General features: G+C 54.9%; 1 protein-coding gene across 5 annotated transcripts in view; it reads right to left on the reverse strand.

Annotated features, from left to right (window-relative positions):
• Positions 1 to 19874, reverse strand: part of LINGO1 (leucine rich repeat and Ig domain containing 1) — a 202715-nt gene that overhangs the window by 166368 nt on the left and 16473 nt on the right. For 3 of the 5 annotated variants that reach the window (XR_009562927.1, XM_060293971.1, XM_060293972.1), the window contains exon 2: positions 12430 to 12543. The gene's annotated coding sequence lies outside the window, so the exon portion shown is untranslated. Of the gene's footprint in view, positions 1 to 12429; positions 12544 to 15941; positions 16090 to 19874 lie in introns of all 5 variants that reach the window. The other 2 variants (XM_060293973.1, XM_060293974.1) reach the window with 1 other exon arrangement.

The raw sequence follows: 19874 nt of genomic DNA on the forward strand, positions 1-19874 counted from the left end.
GGGGTGGGGACAGGAGGCAGAAAGGGAAAGGACCTGAAATCAACAAGCGTTCCAGAATTTTAAGCAGTTTTTGGAGGAAAATGAGGAGCAGGTTCAGCTGTAGCAATTTGCTCCAGGGGAAAATTACGTTCGCATGCTCTATTATACAGAACAGAAGGAACATTTGGTGGGTTGAATACTTGTTAATTTATTTCTCTGTTTGTTAATGGGCCTGACGCATGCGCGTGCTCGCGTACACACACACCCCAGGCGTCAGCAGGAGATGATGCCCAGCTCCCAGAGTTTTCCTGCCACCTTCCTATGAAGTATCACTCCTGTTCTTGCTGTCTCCTCTCAGTGTCGACGCCGGGGGTCTAGAGGGAGGCAGTGTGCAGTTCAGGGACTGAAGTGAGATAAGAGCCCCTCAGTTTCCTCATCTGAAAACTGGACTTGGCAATGAGATGACCCAACGTGTTTGACCTTGGAACGAGTATAAAGAGATGCAAGAAGTCATTTTGAGAGTGTCTAGAGACACGCAGTAGGTCCCCACAGGGCCTGAGGGAATGATGCTCCACTGGACAGCTCCTCGGCACCTCAACCCAGCAAGTCCAAATGAGGATTGTCACGCTTCTGCCTGGCCCAGAATCCTATCTTGGAAGTGGGGCCACTCAGGCCAAGTTGACCTCCCCAGACCTGGACTCTCAGCCTTCCCCCCACACGGCCCATCTCCAGCATCTCCCCTTCCATCCATTTCTCACCATCCCGAATCCACCTTCCTCCCCGCTGTGACCCCACAGCTCCCCTCCAGATCCTGCACCCACCTGCCCACCAGGCTCCCTGCTTTCCCTGCCACTGGCTCTAATCCATTCTCTCCCCACGGTGGCCAAAACGGAATTTGAAAAGCACTGTCAGATCCTGTCACTCTCCTGCTTAGCTCTCTCCAGAGTTCCCCCCGCCCCCAGTGCTCCGAATAAAACCTGCTACTGGTAGGGCCTCCCCTCTCCCTCCGTCCCTATCCACCAGCGTGCTGTCTTCCTCCTGGTCTTCACACACCCCCAGCTCCTTCCCATTTCCAGGCCTTAGTCTTTCTCTTCAGGCACCTGGAATGCCATTTCTTCTCAGACTTGAGGTCACCTCTTCAGAAAGTCCTGCCTGGATCCCTCCCCCTCCAAAGCCACTCAGCCCACCCCAGCCACTCCCTGTTTCATGGCCCTGTTTACTTCCCTCCCAAAATCATCACAGTCTGACACTATTGAAATTATCTGAGGTTTGCCTCACTGCCATTCCCACAAGAATGGAAACCATCTGAGGGCAGGTGAAGCATGTGTAACTTTCCTCTGTCCACAGAACCTAGAAATAGCACCTGGTACTTAGGAGGTATTTTATAAACACTTGAATGAATGAATGAATGAATGAAAAGACAGGTCAGCTCTAAGCCAGAGGGGTTAGTGAGAAGGGGGCCAGGGCCTCCTGTCCCCATTGTCTTCTGTCCCAGCCTCTTAAGGGTGTCAGCACCTCTTCAACTGAGAAAAGGGAATGGGTAGGGATGAGGTTTACGGAGAAGCACCTATGATCCGGGACCTTTTCTCTAAACAATTTCATGAAGCAGTTACAGACCTGAGACTCAGGCCTGAGTCCTGGTCCCGCCACCCTGTGCAACTTGTTTGACCTCTCTGAGCCTCAGTTTCCTCATCTGCATAATGGGGATAATAACAGGACCCATCTCCTAGGACTGTTCTGTGGGTGAATGAGATCTTGTTTTCAAAAATATGAGATGAGGGATTTCCCTGGTAGTGCAGTGGTTAAGAATCCGCCTGCCAATGCAGGGGACACGGGTTCAAGCCCTGGTCCGGGAAGATCCCACATGCCTTGGAGCAACTAAGCCCATGCACCACAACTACTGAGCCTGCGCTCTAGAGCCCGTGAGCGGGAACTACTGAAGCTCCCGTGCCACAACTACTGAAGCCCTCGTGCCTAGAGCCTGTGCTCCACAACAAGAGAAGCCACCGCAATGAGAAGCCCGGGCACCACAACGAAGAGCAGGCCCAGCTCGCCGCAACTGGAGAAAGCCCACGCGCAGCAACGAAGACCCAATGCAGCCAAAATTAATTAATTAATTAATTAAAATAAATAAATTTTTTAAAAAATATATGAGACGATGATGATGATAAAAAGATCCCATCTCTTACAGATGAGGAAGCAGGAAAGGTTATGCGTGCTGTCTGGGTCCCATAGTTGGAAAGTGGGGAGCTAGGACTAAATGCAGACTTGCCCCCAGAAATCAGGGCTCTTGCCCCTGTGCTGGTTACCCCACCCCCACTGGCTGCGAGCACAGGAGGCCTGTCTGTCATTTGTGCCTTGGTGGTTGTGTTCCTTTATGTTCCCCATGTGAACTGGCTTAGCCTCCCATTCCCCCAGGTTCAGCACAAAGACACTTCAGGAGGCTGGGAGTGCTGGCCAAGGAGAAAGACGTGGCTCCCCCCCCAACCCCCATGCCTGAGGCTAGGGAGCTGGGGAAGAGGCAGTGGCCCAAGCCCTGGACAGGTAAACTGAGGCAGCCTGAGAGCAAGTCTGTGCAGAGACTTCCCAGGATAGTCTAAGGGGGAGGAATGGGCAGGCCTGAGAGTCAGGAAATCTGAGAAGAGTTGGCCCACGCAGCAGGGGAGGAGGAATACCACTTAGCAAACACAGCCCTGTCCCCCGGGCCAAGGGCACAGAGCAGGGGGAGGTGGCAGGACTCCAAAGGCCCTGGGGCGGGGTTCTAAGGACAGACTCGGGGCACACGCACTCCCACTCAGACTGGCTTCTGGGTTTGGAAGGTCATCACTGAAGGTCCAGAGGCCTAGAGGTAAGGCCGCCCTAGCAGAGACCCCGCTCAGGTCCAGCAAATGAGGGACGCCGCTGCGAAGAGCCAAGGTGCCTTCCGCTTGCAGCCACGCACGTTAAGAATTATTCCTCTCGCCAGCAAACAATTGGTTACAATATCCATCGCACACTTTTCCTAGCTGGGTGCCCTCCCATACATCCTGGATTAATCCCGGAAGTCACTCCATTCATTTAGGGCACACCTGAGTGTGCCTCCTCTTTTATTAGGGAAATTTTTCATTGTTTTCAAGCACTCATAGGTTTTAATCTGGGGCTGAGATTTTAAAGCCTGCTTCAGTGGCTAAGACACATGAGTAGGCTTGTGGCTGGAAAGATTACCTCTGTCCTCAGATCTGGAAGGGCCTGGCAGGGGCCACCAGACCCTCTAGAGGAGGGGAGCAGAGCACCTCCTCTCCGGGGAGCCAGGGACTGCAGACCTCAGTGCTGTGTGGCATTGGGGCACACCCTCGACCTCTCTGAGCCTCCCCAAGAGAGGCAAAGTCAAGGAAGACTGCATATTTGGGTGTCCCTCTACTGAGCCCACCCAGAGAAATCTGGGAGATCATCACCTCTAAAACCCATAGCCCTGGGCAGTAGTGTGGGGCCACTGAAAAAGCTAAAAGTTTGGAGTTCATCAACTATATTCCAAAAAATTTTTTTAAATAAAATAAAAGTTTGGAGTTCAGATCTGAAATGACCTGGGGCAGATGAGTCATCAGCCTCTCTGAGCCTAGCTTCCAACTCCTCAGGATGAGCTGAGTGCCACCCCGTCTCTGGGCTGCTGTGCAAGCCCAAGTTCAGAGCAAGTCTGACTCAGGGCCTGGCACACAGTGGGTGCTCAATAAGAATTACTCTCCTGGCCCTCCCAACCCACCACAGACCCCTCCCACTTCTCCATCTCTCAGTCTTGTGGCCCTCAAGAAGCCAGACCCCCTGGTTCCTTAATCCAGGCTTGAGGCTGCCCTCAGGCTGCGGCACCTCCAGCCAGAGCCTCTCCGCAGGCCCATCCCGCCAGTCTGGGTATCTGCCACCAGTCTCCTCCCAGGCCTTGCACAAAGCCTCCATACCTCCCACCCGAGGCCCTGGGGCCTGGGGAGTTCTGTATGTACACAGTGAACCCCTGCCCCCCGCCACAGGCCCCATCCCATGCCAGGCTCTGTGCTGGGATTCAGGCTGCATGTTTGCTGCCCCCTGCCCTAAATCAAGAGATAGCTGTCCCACTCCCAATTTCTAGTCCCCCACCACCACCAGGGGTCCAGGGCTGGGACTTCTCTGGGCTCTGACTGCAACCCCCTCCCACCCCCCACTCCCCACCCCCATTACCATCCCCTTCCTGGTCTGTGCTCACCCAACCAGGCCTGCCCTCTCTACATTTCTCCCTGCCCCACCTCCTTCCCCAAATCTTCCTGAACACTAAGGTCCAGCTTCCTCCAGGAAGCCCTCCCTGACTTCTCCAGCCCTCATCTCCTTCCCTTTCCTGTACTCCCAGCATTTCTCCTCAGTCCCGCTAAGTTCACATTGCTACCCAAAAGCAGGAACTATGTCACCTACTCATTTCGTGGCCACCAAGCCCAGTACCACTGGGCACTCAGGAAGGATGGGCTCATTCAGTGATTCAGAGGGAAGGGTGTAGAAGACTCCCACTGATGGAGCACACACCTCTGTGAATAGGTCTCATCATGCCCATTGAGCTGATGGAGAAACTGAAGCTAAGAGAAGTGAAGCACCTACCAAAGCAACAGGGCTGGCATGTGAACCAGCCCCACCAAATGGTGCTGTTAAGACACAGTCCAGGAAATTCCCTGGTGGTCCAGTGGTTAGGACTCTGCGCTTTCACTGCCAAGGGGGTGGGTTCCATCCCTGGTCAGGGAACTAAGATCCCACAAGCCGCATGGTGCGGCCAAGAAAATGACAGAGTCCACAAATCCACATTCCACTGACATGACCCACCAGCCCTGCAATTCACACACGCTACCCCGTGCGACCCTCAGCACCTCGGCTCCACCGTTATCTGTGTCACCCAGGAGGAAACTGGGATCCAGAGAGGCAGGGTCACTTCTCAAGGCCACACAGACTGTTAAGTGGCAGCACTGGAACTCGAATCCAAAGTCTCTCCGCTCCCAACCTGGTCAGAGGGCCTGATCAAGACCCCCCTCATGGGGTCTGTAGACCAGCCTTCCCACCCTGGTGCCCTCCCCTCCCCAGGCTGCTGGATGGCCCTCCCTGTCCCCAACCAGCACATCACCTGCTCCCAATTATCGGCCCAACCCCAGGACTCCAGGGAGCACTTGCACGGTTGATCGACCTTTTGGAGGGGCCTGGCTCTCACGGTTCTGGGTATTTACACAGACAGCCTTGCTGCGGTGGCTCCCGGAAAGTAGGACATGTGGGGGGAGGGTAGGAAAGCAGGTGCAGACTGAAAACACTCCCGCCATCCTCCACACCACCTGGACAGCGGAGCCACCTGTGGCACGGTCTCCTCAAATGATCTTGACAGGTCCTAGGGGCGGACCCTGTGGGGACTGGGGTAAAGGCCTGGACCGCCCGCTGAGGGAAAGGCCTTGGCCAACGTCCCCTCCAACTCCTCTCTGCTCAGTGACCTGGAAGACCTCGGGGGACATGGGAAGAGAAGCCCCTTTTTAGCAAGCACCCCTCTCTGCGTCTAGGGGTCACTTTACATCACTGCTCCCTCATCTGTAAGTGGGGTTCAGGAAATAGAGGCCTCCACATTCTAGACATTCAGGGAAACTAGGCTGTCTTATCCCAGCAGGATCTGAGGATGCAGCTCTCCTGAGACACCCAGCAGACATTCAGCTCCAAGCAGGACAGATCTGGTCTCCCAGGAAACCAGCTGTGTAGCACTGAGTAGGGGTGCCAAGCTGAAACGCAGGTGGACACACCCACCAAACAGCTACAAAACCACACCCAGGATGTTACCACGGAGCCCGAGGTCTCAGAAGCCAAGAGGTGCTGCCCCCTCTGCAAACTGTCTGCTCCTGAGCACAAGGTCAGGTCCTGTTCACCATTACAGACTGTCATCACCACACCCCAGCCTCCTCCCAACTCTCTCCTGGCCTGAGTGGAAGAGGACAGAGGGTTCACAGTAGAAGGCACCAGTGTGTGGCGTTCAGGCTAGAGCCAGAGGGGCATAAGGGCTGCAAGGGGTGGAGGTAAGGACAGTTTCCCCCTCTTTGCCCTCCCCATGCCAATCTCCATCTCCACCGCTGAGCAGAAAGGAGCTGCACCCCACCCCCATCACACACAACCATCATTCTCAAGGCTGGGGGCACCCGTCTTCAGTGTCCCCCACCTTCTCATCTGCAGCTCAGGCTCCACTCTGTCTCTCTCCAAGCCCAGCTCAAGCACCTTTTATTATTCAGAAGAGCCTCTTGATTGAAAAGGGCTCTAAGGCATCTCGCAAATAAGAATCCTTTAATTGGGAAGTTGTTAACTTCTCAAAGAAGAATTTTAATTTTGCTTCCCCACCATCTCCTCTCCCCAAAACCTATGAAAACTGTGGACTAAAAACAAAGACTAACAAAGCCAAACACCCCAGGCACCCTGTCCCGAACGGCACAGCGCCCAAGGCGGCAGAGGCAGAAGTGGCAGCTGCCCCCCAACTTGCACAGACCCCCCCCCGGACCCCCAGCTAAGACTGTGCGAAGGCCTTGACCTCTCCCTTTGGGCATGCCTGCCCCATACCCCCCTCACCATCCACACAAAGGGTGGCAGATGACTGAGGGGTTAATAGGGTGACAGGGCACCCAGACAGGGCAGGGACTGCGTCTGTCGGGTTCCCAGAGCCAGACTCTCGATGCACATCTCCCCATAACCTCCTCTGCTGTCCTCTATCACACTGTCCTGTAGCTGATGACTTTAAATTATATTTATTGAGCACTTACTATGTTCCAGACATCGCTCTAAGCCCTTACGTGCACCAACCGACTTAATCCATACAAGGTCAACGCTATTATTACTCCCAATCTACTGATGAAGAGACTGAGGCCCAGAGAGCTTAAGTAAATGGCCTAAATTTACACCATTAGTGAGAGGCAGAGCTGGGACTGGATTCCAGGCAGTCTGACCCCAGAGTGGGCATAACCTAAAGTGCCACCTTCACCCGCCCACCCGCCTCCATGGCCTGTGCGCTCCTTGAAGACCAGGGCCATAACCGTCTCATCTCTGGGTTCCTGGGGACAGCACAGAGCCTAGCAAACAGCCCGCACTTAAGAAATGTCTGCAAAAGGAAAGCACTTTCCCAGTGGTTCTCTCCTTCGAGCCTCACCAGAGGCCTGTGACAAAAACAAGCAGGCAAGATGGTCCCTGGTTCACAGTCAAGGTAGACTGAGGCTCAGAAGTGAAAGCAACTGCCCCAGGTGACCCAGCTAGGGAGTGCAGAGGCCAGGGAATTCCTCCTCCAGTCCCGACTGTGCGTACCTGCCTTCCACCCTGACTGTACAGGGACTGGGTTGTTACCGTCACACACCAGGTACCATGTTCCTGGGCCCCAATTAAAACCCCGGCCTGAGGGCTTCCCTGGTGGCGCAGTGGTTGAGAGTCTGTCTGCCGATGCAGGGGACACAGGTTCGTGCCCAGGTCCGGGAAGATCCCACATGCCGCGGAGCGGCTAGGCCCGTGAGCCATGGCCGCTGAGCCTGCGCGTCCGGAGCCTGTGCTCCGCGACAGGAGAGGCCACAACGGTGAGAGGCCAGCATACCGCAAAAAAAAAAAAAAAAAAAAAAAAACCCGGCCTGAAACAAACACCAGGAAGCCCTGGGGTAGGAATCTCCTCTCTCCATCCCTGACAGTTCAGGGCAGCCTCAGCACTACCTTGTATACCTCAAGGCATGAGATGCTCACCACCACCAGGGCTTCCTGGTCCACTGTTCACTGCTCTGGAAATCCCAGGCTAGTCGCATGCTGTTACCAGTTGAGTTTTGCCCCTCAAATTTATATGTTGAATTTCTAAACCCCAGTACCTCAGAATGTGAGCTTATCTGGAAATGGGATCATTGCAGGTGTAATTAACTAATTAGGATGAGGTCATACTGGAGTAGGGTGGGTATGGCCAACCAGTATGGCTGGTGTCCTGATAAGAAGGGAAATTTGGACATACACATACCCAGGGAGAACGCCATGTGAAGAGACACAGGGGGAAGATGACCATCTATAAGCCAAGGAGAAAAGCCTGGAATAGATCCTCCCTCACAGCCCTCAGAAGGAACCAACCCTGCTGACACCTTGATTTCAGACTTCTAGTCTCTAGAACTATGAGAAATAAACCACCCAGTTTGTGGTTACAGAAGACCTAGGGAGGGTGAGCTGACAGCAGTTTCTCCAGGCTGGTAAATCTACACAGCTTGTCTGCAAGCCTGGGGTAACAGGCCCACCCATGGGCAAGGAGCCCCCATGGGCTGGATCTCTAAGCAGTAAGGCCCAGATTCCTCCTCTACATGATCTTGTCCAGGCTCTGAGGCTTTATTTTTTATCTTTTTTTTTTAAAAAATAAATTTATTTATTTATTTGTGTCGTTATTTATTTATTTATTTTTGGCTGCGTTGGGTCTTCACTGCGGTGAGCGGGCTTTTCATTGCAGTGGCTTCTCTTTGTTGCGGAACACGGGCTCTAGACACGCGGGCTTCAGTAGTTGTGGCTCGCGGGCTCTAGAGCGCAGGCTCAGTAGTTGTGGCACACGGGCTTAGTTGCTCAGCAGCATGTGGGATCTTCCCAGACCAGGGCTCGAACCCATGTCCCCTGCATTGGCAGGCGGATTCTCAACCACTGCGCCACCAGGGAAGTCCCCAGGGTCTGAGGCTTTACACACACCCTTCCCCCCCACACCCCCACCCTGGGTCAGACTGCTGACAACTCCTTCATTTACATGCCCACCCCAGCCTCTGCCCTCAGCTGCAGCTGTACAAACCCACGGTCTGTGCATCCCCTCCACGTGGATACTGGCATCTCAAACATACCACTTCCAAACAGGACTCTTCCTTTCCCTTCCAAATTCATCCTTGGCCCCCTGAGCTCAGCTCAGTCAAAGGCTCTACCAGCCACCCTGTTCTCAGGCTCTGGCCCCTCACAGCCCACAGTCCATCCTTCAGTACCCCTTCAGTCCCCTACCCTCAGCCACTCCTCCCCACCCAGGCCCAGTCCGCCAGCTCTCTCCGGACTGACGCTGGGGCCTCCGCATGGGCCTACCAGCTTCAACTCTTGCCCCCGACCCACAACCCCCTCCCCAGTTTTTTCCCCATGAGGCTGTGAGAGGGAGCCTGTGAGCCATGAATAACCTCCATTCACACTCTCTAACAAGAGGCCCCGCAAGCCCATTTCTCAGCCCTTCTTCCCCACCGGCTGCTCCCTGCTCAGAGCCTATCCAGACCTCCAGGGGCCTCTTCCCTCTCCTCAGGTCTCTGCTCACAGGGCAGCTCAGCTGAGAGGCATTTCCCAGACCACCCTGCAGAGAACAGCTCTCCCGCATGCTCTCTCCCTTTTCCAGCCTTATTTTTCTCCACGGCTCTTATTATTCCCTAACCTTTATTATGAATTTACTTCTCTGGTCATTTTCTGTCTACTCTGTGAGAATTTAAGCTCTATGAGGGCAATGACCTGGTCTAACTTATTCACCTGTGAATGCTGGGCACATAGAACAGTGCCTAAAACGCAGCAGGTGTTCGATAAGTATGTGTCGAATGATGAATGAGCCATGGAATGAATGAATGACTTCAGTAAGCATTTGTGCAGCGCCTGGTATAAAGGGAACAGAGGGGCAAATCAGGCTAGGTCTGCCCTGAGGTCCGTGGGGAGACAGACCCACGCCCATAGGTAATCCCGCCCAGCGTGTGAGCAGTGCTGGTGTGAACACACGTGCATGGGGAAATGAGGACTGGGAGGGGGCCACCAGATGGGCCCAGAGGTCAGGGAAGCTTCCTGGAAGAGACACCCCACCCCCAGCCTCCCTTCCTGGCTCTCCAAGGTCATGGGCCACCTCCCACCCTCCACCAAGGGGAAGAAGGGAGGCCTGTCTGAGCTGCAGCACTGATTCAGAAGTCGGTAAGTGTTCAGAGCTGGTGTGTGTGTCCCTCCTGCAATGAGACCTGGGCAGGGCTCACCAGAGAGAGAGGGGGGCTTGAGTTAAATGCCATTGATCCCTCCAGGGAGCGAGAGGTCAAGGGCTGTGGCATCTGGGACCCCCAGCCGCATCTGCCCTTCCCCACTCCACCAACCTGCCCCCTCCCCTCCGACCACAGAAGCAGCCAGAGGAGGCAGGAGACGGCAAAGAAAGACCTGAGCTCCCTCCAGGGCTTTGCTTAGTCAAGTCTCAACTCCTCAGCAGGTCTCGAAGGCTCCCGGTGACCAGCCCTGCCCCCCTCCTGGGCACCTCACTCCGCAAACACTCCAAAGTCCCCCACCTCTATACCTCTGCTTAGCCTGGACCCTCCTCCTCCCCCAATCCTTTTCCACCCATCATAACTCTACATACGTCATCTTGTTCATCCAGGAATTCTTTATGATGACACACCACGGGAAACAATCAAACCCTACCACAGAGAATTGGTTAAACATGCTACACAGGCTGGAACATTACACTGCCATAAAAAATCACATTACAGGGCTTCCCTGGTGGCGCAGTGGTTGAGAATCTGCCTGCTAATGCAGGGGACACGGGTTCGAGCCCTGGTCCGGGAGGATCCCACATGCCGCGGAGCAACTAGGCCCGTGAGCCATGGCCGCTGAGCCTGCGCGTCTGGAGCCTGTGCTCCGCAACAAGAGAGGCCGCGATAGTGAGAGGCCCGCGCACCGCGATGAAGAGTGGCCCCCACTTGCCACAACTAGAGAAAGCCCTCGCACAGAAACGAAGACCCAACACAGCCATAAATAAATAAATAAATAATCACATTACAGAAGAGTATTTAATGATGGGAAAATGATCTTAGTATAGTATTAAGTGCAAAAGGCAGGTTAGAAAACAGTGCAGTTTGATCTCAATTATGATATAAATATGTATTTTGTAAAAGACTGACAGGTAAAACACCCAAGTGTTCACATTTTCTATGGAGAAATGCAGGCTTTTTTATTATCAGAAAAACAGAACATTTTAAATGAATCCTACAGCCTTCCAGGCTCAGCTCAGGCAGCCCTTCTTCAGGGCTCTCCAGCCCCCCAGCTGAGAGGGGCCCCTGTTAGTTCCCCTGTCTCCCTGCCCACTGAGCTTCCTGGTGCCTCACACTGTCGCCTAGCCAGCGGGAAGGCTGCTGCAGCCCCTGATGGGGAAGTGGGGGGCGGGGGGCAGGGCCCAGCCACCGCCTCCCTGACGCCCCTGCCCCCAGTCCTCCCATCACCCCTGGCTGCCTTGCAGATAACCCTGACCACATCCTCTCTCCCCATCTCCCAGCAGCAATTACAGGTTAAACTGGAGGGGCTAATCAGCTGCTCATTCCACCAGGGGCTGACTGATTAGCAGGAATATGTTGATGGAGGTAACTGGACTTCAAAACGAGCCCTAGCACCCAGGAAGGAAACCCAGCCGTCTGCTCCCTGCCACACCCCGCGGCCTCCTGAGTGGGAGGACGGTGTCGGCTGAGCCGCAGCCATACCACGACTGTCACCCAGTCCTTCAGCAGAAGGGGTCGAGGCCCACTGCCCTGCTGAGCCGCGAGGTCTTCTCTCTCTGAAAAATGGGGTTAACATTCCAGTCCAGACTGCTGCCCTGAGCCCTCCCCCAGTGCTCCTTCTGTGTAGCAAACTTTCTCAGGGGTCCCAGAGGCCTGTCCAGAACAAAGCACTGGCCGGGAAAAAGGGTGGAAGTCACCTGTTCAAAGTCACAGGCAAGGCAGCAACCCAGGCTCCCCTCCTTCCCCATCAACCACCTCTTTGGGACTTGCTATAGTTTCTCCACATCCCCTCCCGTGAGACACAGAGTGGGAAGGCCTGTCACCTCCCACATTCTGGGTGCCCTGCTCCTTGTAATACAGTCCAAGAGGCCATCTACTCTGCTCACACGGAGCCAAGGTCACCTGGCCCCCAGTGCTTGTCACAGGCACCCACCTGGGGCTGAGCCTCATCCTGCCCTGAAGGTGTGGGCATCCACACACTGACTCTGGCTCGGAGCCCCATTAAATTCCACACGTTGGAGCCACTGCCAGCCTCTTGACAGTTTCCTGGACCCTGACTGTCTCCGTCCGCACGTTCCCACTCCCTCCTGACCTAGAGTCATGCACACATTTGGTCAACGATGGGACAGAACCAAGGACAGAGCCCTTCAGCTCATCCCATTAGAGACATGCCATGCCGCGCGGGAACCCAGCAGCCGGCACGCCCGTGAGACCGCGTCACTCAGAATAATGCCCCCGGCTTCTGAGCTGGCTGCCAGGGCCCTGCCGCAGCAAAAGCACTACTGGGAGGTGGCCCAGCCAAATCAAACCTCCTGGACTTGAACTCACGTGGGGATGGAGAGACGGGAACAACCCCCGGAAAGACTGCCCCTCGATGGCCTTCCCACAGCCTCTCCCTTGGGGACACCATATCCACCCCCCATGGCCCACGCCAGCCCCGCTCTCCCAGCGGCCCAGAGCAGCTTCTTACCTCAGGTCGGGCAGGCGTTTGGGGAGTGCAGCTGCTGGGGGATCAGCCTGGTTTGACTCGGTCTCTCTCTTTGCCTGTGGGCACAGGAGCCTCAGGGCCTGTGGGAGCAGGAGGCTGTGGGAAAAGGAGATGAGCCGTCAGCCAGAGCGGAGCAGCAGAGGGCAGTTCTGGGGAGCAGCGGGGGGCCATGCACACAGGGAGTCTGCTCCCACCCGGCTGGACAATAAACACTCACACATCTCACACACACACACACACACACACACACACACACACACACTCTCCCTCTTGCTAACACACTCACACTTGCACACTCGCACGTGCCCTCACTCATTGGCACACTTGTGCTTATACACACTCACGTGCTCTCACATGTACACACACATGCACTTAATCTCTGACACACTCACATATCACTCACACACTGGCATTTACACACACATGCTCTCACTCACTGACACTCACATGCACTCACATGCACTCACATGCCACCATCGAGGGCAGGTGGGGCTCTGGGAATGATGGAGCTTCTGGTAGCAGGCAGAGAGGGGGGTGTCTGAACATGCCTCCTCCACCCACTGGCTCTGTGACCTTAGGAAAGTCAAGTCCCTGAGCCTCACTTCCCTCATCCGTAAAATGGGGATACCGTCCCTCCCGCCAGGACTGCTGGGAAGATACAAGCAGACAAGGGATGCACAGCCTGAGGCACAGCAGGTGCCCAGCCAACACCAGGGCCTGCCTCCCCCCCAGCCTGGCTCCAGGAAGCAGTCCCTGGGGCTGGCCCCTGAGGGCGGGCACAGCAGAGCACCAGGGGTGCCTCTCCCTGGGCCTGAGCCCCAGCTTCCTGGTTCCCAAGGATGCCCTCTGCTCCCAGCCACCCACCTCCCCTCCTTCCTTCCCCAGCCTCTTCTAGTTCATTCCTTCACCAAACACTCTCCAAGAGCAGCTCAGGTCCCCGTCCCCCCACCCTCCACGAGTGGAGGAAGACACTAGGGAGTCCTGTCTCCTTGGCAAGGGCCCGAGACACAGGCCTGGGGCTGGAAGTCCAAGGAGGCAGGTCGACTCCCAGCTTCCTCACTTGCTGGCTGTGTGGCCCTGGGCCAAGCTTCCCCCTCTGAGCCTTAGTTTCCTCAGCCTCTCAGACCAAGACCCAAATCCCCCTCTCACATAAAGACCTAAATCCCTTTCTGAGCTATTGCCAAGAGGTTCCAACCCCATCAGCGATTCTCTAAGCGTGGGACACGCTGCTGGAGGTACATAAGGGGATTCTAGGTGGGATGTAGACAAACATTTTTATTTTCATAGGTGTGTGTTTATATTTCTGTGTATTTTTTTAAAAAATGACAAGTATATCACGGCTGTGATTTCATGGATGTGTGGCGTGGGGAGCGCTGGGTAATCCACCTTCAAACGTGAGTCAACGCAAAGACAAGGGTTAAGAAAACGCGAGTGCAGGTAGCACCCAGAGGTGGCTATAACCATGATGGTGAAAGGGAGACACAGAAAGTCGGCATCTAATAGGGTCTGGCTCCCAGCAGCCCTCACGAGGGTTAGCAGCTCCCTTCTTCCCTGACAGGCCAGGCAAGCCCCTCCGTTTCCTCTTAATTGCCCACATGGCACCATAAAACACAGGCCTAAGTCCCCAGGGGGATTCACAAGGCCTTCCAGATGGGATGGATGGACGCGTGGATGGAGGGGGCTTGGAGGTAGTTGCCATAACGTGGGCGGAAGATGGCAAAGGCCTCTGAGTCTCTCCCAAAGTCAACATTCCCTCAAGTCTAACATGCAAAGATGGAATTTCTAGCTACATGGTAGGTGAAGTTGGAGGGACTCTCTAAAGGCAAGTCTTCGCGTTTCATGGGCTGTAGACTTCTCCTCCAAGAAAGAGGCAGAGAATTGGGCGGGTTTCAGGGTCCACCTTGGCTTTCCTCTCCTGACAACAGAGCCACAAGCAGTGTGGACCCAATAAGAGAGGCCTGCCTAGCCCCACAGTTCACCAGCCCCAAATTATGCCCCCTGCTGCCAGCAGGTCCCCAGGGTGCCTCCCAATGGCTGCTGACCCTGGAGGACAGGACAGGACAGGACATAGTGATGCTAGCCTGGGAGAGAGGGGTAGCCAGAGCCTGGGCAGTTCCTCAGGCCTGGGTCCTCCAAGCCAGGTCTATCCAGGCAGGGGTACCCTGAGTGGACACCCAAGCTGGCTCCCAGTAGACTGGCACAAGTCAGCAAAGCCCTGTCCCGGGCAGGCCTCCGGACCACCTGGCTGGCAGCCCTGAGCCCATTTCCACCTGAGCTGGCAGGACAAAACATAGTCACAGCTCCTCTCCAAGCACCCAGCTGCCATGTTCCATGATAATGAATGGGCCTCCTGATCCCTTCTTCCCAAACCTTCCTGAAGCTCCCACTCTCCACGGTGGCATCACAAGGAGTTGCTATGGAAATGCAACCACAGGCAGAGCATGACAATGATTTGGGGCAGGGGAGGAGACACAGTGGGAGCCGTGAGCTCTCCTGGACACGGGGCCTGCCTGTGTGCTGAGTCCTAGAAAGGACATGAAATCCCAGCTGCAGGCCTCACAGCCCAGGGGGGTGATGGGGACCATGGCAGAGGTGGTGGTGGGGGGAGGTGCTTCCAACCTGCCCTCCTGGCTCCTTACCCCCTCAGTGGAGCCCAGGGAGCCCTGGGAATCAGATGCCTGCGTCTTCAACAGAATTAACACATGCCCCGGGGAATATGAGACTTCCACAGAAACAGCTACTTCAGGATGCTGCTGAAGTGGCTTCAGTACTATGGGGGGCTGGCACCAGTAGGTGCTCAGCGAACACTGTGATCAAAGAGGATAGTACTGGCATGTGTATATGCAAGTGTGTGTGTGTGTGTGTGTGTGTGTGTGTGTGTGTGTGTGTAAGAGAGAGAGATAGAGACAAGTGCCTGCTCTGGTCAACACAGTCACAGAATCACAGAGCTTGAAAGGCCCACTGTACAGATGGAAAGACTGAGGCCCAGTGAGGGTCAGGGTCAACCCAGCAAGTCAGCCAAAAAGTCAAGTCCAGAACCCAGGTCTCCTCTTCCCCAGACCTGAACCCTCTACCTAATACCCCTGGTTTTTCATTCATTCATTCATTCATTCTACTTTTGGTAAGCACCTACTATGTGCTTGGTGACTGGGATAAAGAGATGTGAAGGACACCACCCCTGCCTGCCAGAAGCTCAGAGAGGAGAGAGGCCATCATAGTCAGGGGGAGGGGGCTGGGACAGAAGTCCAAGGGGCTGCAGGAGCCCAGGGAAGTTTACCTCAGAGATTTCAGTTATGTGCTTCTGAGTCATGCTTCAAAGAGACCCCGACTTGTCTCCCAACTGCTCCCTCAGCCCAAGGTCCCCTACAGCCCCCACACACAGGCCTGCAGTGTGAGGCAGTACTGAGCCCACCTGCCCTCACCTCCAGGAGGTCATGGGGTATTCCCCATTAGCACCCCCAATCCCCAGAAATGAGGAAGCATGAGAAAAGTACCTTGCTACACAGAAGGAGCTCAAAGAAAGTTGGTGCCCTGGCTGCCCTTCTCGTCCCCCAGGCTCAGCATCTTCCTGCACTATTCACTCTTTCCTTGTTCATTCTTGCTTTCCTGGGCACCTCCCATGAGCCAAGCATAGCACTGGGCCTGGGGTGGAGCAGAGAACAAGTGAGCGCTAGTCATCAGCCATCACACTCTTGGAATTCAAGTCTCCATCTCTGTCAGCAGCACACAAATTCTCTCCTGTAGTGGGTTTTTCGGAGGGCGTAGTACTGAGAGAGCAAGAGGGGACACCTTCCAGAGCTTGGCTTGGAAGACCTGCCAGCTCCGCTGTATCCCACACGGGCCACACCTCCCAGCAGCTGTTACATATGCCCACAACCAATTTCACACAGGCGGAAACCAAGACCCTGAGAGGTGGCCAGGTGGACCCCAGGTTGCTCAGCGCTGAGAAGGCAGGGGACAGGGAAAGAGCAGTGAGGACAGAAGGGAAAGGCCAGGTCCAGGGCTGTGGAAGTGGAGGAAGGGGCTGTCTGGGATGACTTCCTGGTGGAGGAGGGAGGGGGGTTAGCTCAGAGCCTTCCCTCAGCCTCCCAACAGGAAATGAGTTTCTGTGAGAAAGAGAACTGAGCCAGGGGCCGTTCTGCCAGCCTGTGTGACTTGGGGCTGTGCTGGCAGGCGGAGGATGAGGGGGGCATGTTCCCTAACAGCCACTGTCCCATCCCAACCCACTGAGGGCTGCCACAGCCACCATCTCACATCCCTAATTACCACTGGAAAACAGTAGAGACCAGAAAGGGAGGAACAGAGCACACAAGAGACAGAGGCCCGAAGAAAGAGCAACTGTCTCCCCAAAGCCAGAGGACAGAGAGAGAGTCAGAGAGATGAAATGGATACGCCGATGGGGCCATCCCTTCCTCCCCCAGAGCCAGTGCTGCAGCTGCCAGGAGGAGCCCATAAACCAGGGCTTTGCAAAGATTTCTCAGCAATAAAATTCTTATTTGAAATGAAACCTTACACAGTGGGGGAAGCCTTCTATGCCAGACATTAAATCCAGAAGCCATGAAGTGAAAATTTGATAAATCCAACTATATAAACACGTAAAAACATCTGTACAGCAAAGACACTATAAACAAAGTTAAAAGGCAAGTGAGACACTGGAAGAAAATATCACTAATATACAAAGAGCCCCTACAAATCAATAAGAAAAAAAGACAAAAGAAGAGAAAAATTGGCAGTGAATTAGAAATCCGTAGAGGAGGAACTAAATTGGCCAATAAACATATGAAAAGATGTTCTATCTCTATAGCAATCAGGGGAATGCAAATGAAAACAACACGATATCATTTTTTGCCCATCAGACTGGGAAAAATTAAAATGATAACAACCAGTGCTGGCAAGGATGTGAGGAAATGAGCACTCATGGACCATCGGAAGGAGAGGGAATTGGCTCAACCTTTGGAAGTGTAACTTGGCAGTACTGAATAACGTTGTAAACCCACACACCCTACCACCCAGTAATCTCACTTCTAGGAGCTTCTCCTACAGAAATGATAGCATAGGCACTCACATATAAATATTCTAGGATGCTCATAGCTGCATTGCTGGTAAGAGTAAAAAAGAAATGGCCTAAATGTTTATCAATAAGGGACTGTTTAAACAAAATACAGCACATCCATACTAGGGAACACTCCACAGCCACGCAGCCCTTCGACAGAAGGAGGCACCTCTATGTATAACAATATGAACAAAAATCAAGCTGTATAACGCTACTTCAGAAGGAACCCATTTCTATAAAGAGCAGATTGTTGGTTTATGCCCCAAAAGGCTGGAGGATAATATCCAGACAGTACAGTGATCGCCTCTTAGGTGGGGGACGAGGGGGCTTTCATGGTCTCCATTGCCTACAAGATGTGTTATGGAATTTTCAATAAAGAGTTAATTTTTTTCTTTAAATCCTGCCGGGAACCCAATATAAAATGCAGATCTGAGCAGATCTGCTGTGGTTGAAATGGGAGGGACCTATGCAGCCCCACCACCACCCCCATAGCCCCCAGGCCCCTTCAGGGACACCAGGGCTCTAGGACCAGTTTGAGAACCTCAGCTGGAGAATGTGGAGCCCATAACTTCTCTCTCCCAAACCAAGGCCAGCGGGGCAGAGGGTGGCCCAAGTCACACAGGCAGTACAGACAGGTCGGGGCTAGAGGCCTCTGGCTCCTCGGCTGGGCTCCCAGGGCTGGGGCGGGAGGTTTCCCTAGGTGTCCAGGAAACCCTGGAACACACAGTCTTGGGAACCCTAGGCTGAGGCTCAGGGGAGCCCAGGGGGTGAGGGCAACACGGGAAGGGCCTTGGTAGAAAACTCCAGGGGAGGGGGCTTTGAGGTCCAGCTCTGAGCTCTCACAGGGCTCCTGTGCTAGGGAAGGAGAGGGAGGGAAAGAGGAGAAGGGAAAGCAACAGGGAAGCTGTGGTGTGCTTCCCTCTGTGCAGAGAGAGGCTGGGGTGAGCCCGTGGGTACGGGTAGAGGGCACTGCTGTGTGCAGGTGTGCGGTGCTCGGAGAGAGGGGGCTCGTGTGGGTCTGCGGCAGTGACTGTGAAGGGCGTGTGTGTCGTCGTGTCTACATCTAAAGTCTGTGTGTGTGTGTGTGTGTGTGTGTGTGTGTGTGTTAGGGCGTCTGGGCAGCCAGCAGGCCCGTAGAGAGGCCAGGAGCGGGTGGCAAATTCCAGAGACCCATCCCCAACTGGCCCTCAGCCTCATGCCTGACCCAGTGCCTCCCAATACTGCCCTACCCTCCAATGAGAGGAGGCATAAAGGACTCAAGTTTGTGGAAAGAATGAGCGGGTTCTCACAGCACTCAGGCCCCAGCCAGGCACCGGGTGGAGCCGCAAGAGCGTGGCTGCGGGACCGACACGCCTAGCTTCCCATCCTAGGACAACACGACAGGTCACATTCACCATGTCACCTGGGAATCGATTAAAGCAGAGCTCTTAACAGGGGTCCCCTGGGATGGGGAACTTAGGAGGTCTGTGAGCGCTGAAACTGCACAAAACTAGATGTGCATTTATGCATATGGTGCAGGCAGGGGAGGGTACATTGTTTCGGGTCGAGGGCCCTGTCTTTCATCAGATTCCCCAAGTGGCCCACAGACCAAAAGGACTCAGAACCACTGAGCAGGAAGGGAGCAAGGCTGGGCGTCCGAAGGACAGAGGTCTCAGGGGCTCGGCGTCTGCCTGTACGTCCATGGGGGGTGTTGGAAGGCAGGGGCTAGGACAGGTTCTGCGGCTTCAGGCCCCAACCAGGACCCCCGCGAGAGTCCCATGGGGTAGATGCTAGCTCCAAGCAGGAACGAGAGCCGTCCAAGGTGAGCGGGGCTGCCTCGGCAACGGGGAAGCACCTCGTCGTGCAGGGGTGAGAGCACAGGCTGGACAGGCAGAGGTCAGGGTGAGCAAGTGGCGACCCTGAGTCTCATTCTCAGACTCTGTGGGCCTCAGTATCCCCATCTGACACCCCAGAGCTACACAAGGTGTACCCTGGGAGTCCATTCTGAGCGTGTGAAAGGAAGGGCCAGGGCCATGCATGGGTGCGGCTCAGGCTGTAGGGCTGCGCGTACAGTCCTGCATTTGGGAGTCCTCCCCCCTGGTGTTGGCCTCAGACCCTCTTCCCTCCTGGGGTAGGGGGGCAGGCTGCCCCGGCTGCCCCACACTGCTGACTAGGTCTGCAGAGTCCAAGACCTTCTTGGGTGTCACCACCTCCCACATGACAGTGACCCCAGAAAGTACAGGAATAAGAGGTTTCATTACAATCCTGGACTGGGGCCAAGGGAGCCCAAGGGCTGGACAGAAGCACTGAGCAGGGCTGACAGCAAGGCCAAGGCATATGAGCTCAGTGGAGCCCCCCAAACTCTCTCTGAGCCCTCCAGGGGCCTCTCTCAGCC

This window comes from Globicephala melas, chromosome 2 (genome assembly GCF_963455315.2).
Source record: "Globicephala melas chromosome 2, mGloMel1.2, whole genome shotgun sequence".
NCBI lineage: Eukaryota > Metazoa > Chordata > Mammalia > Artiodactyla > Delphinidae > Globicephala > Globicephala melas.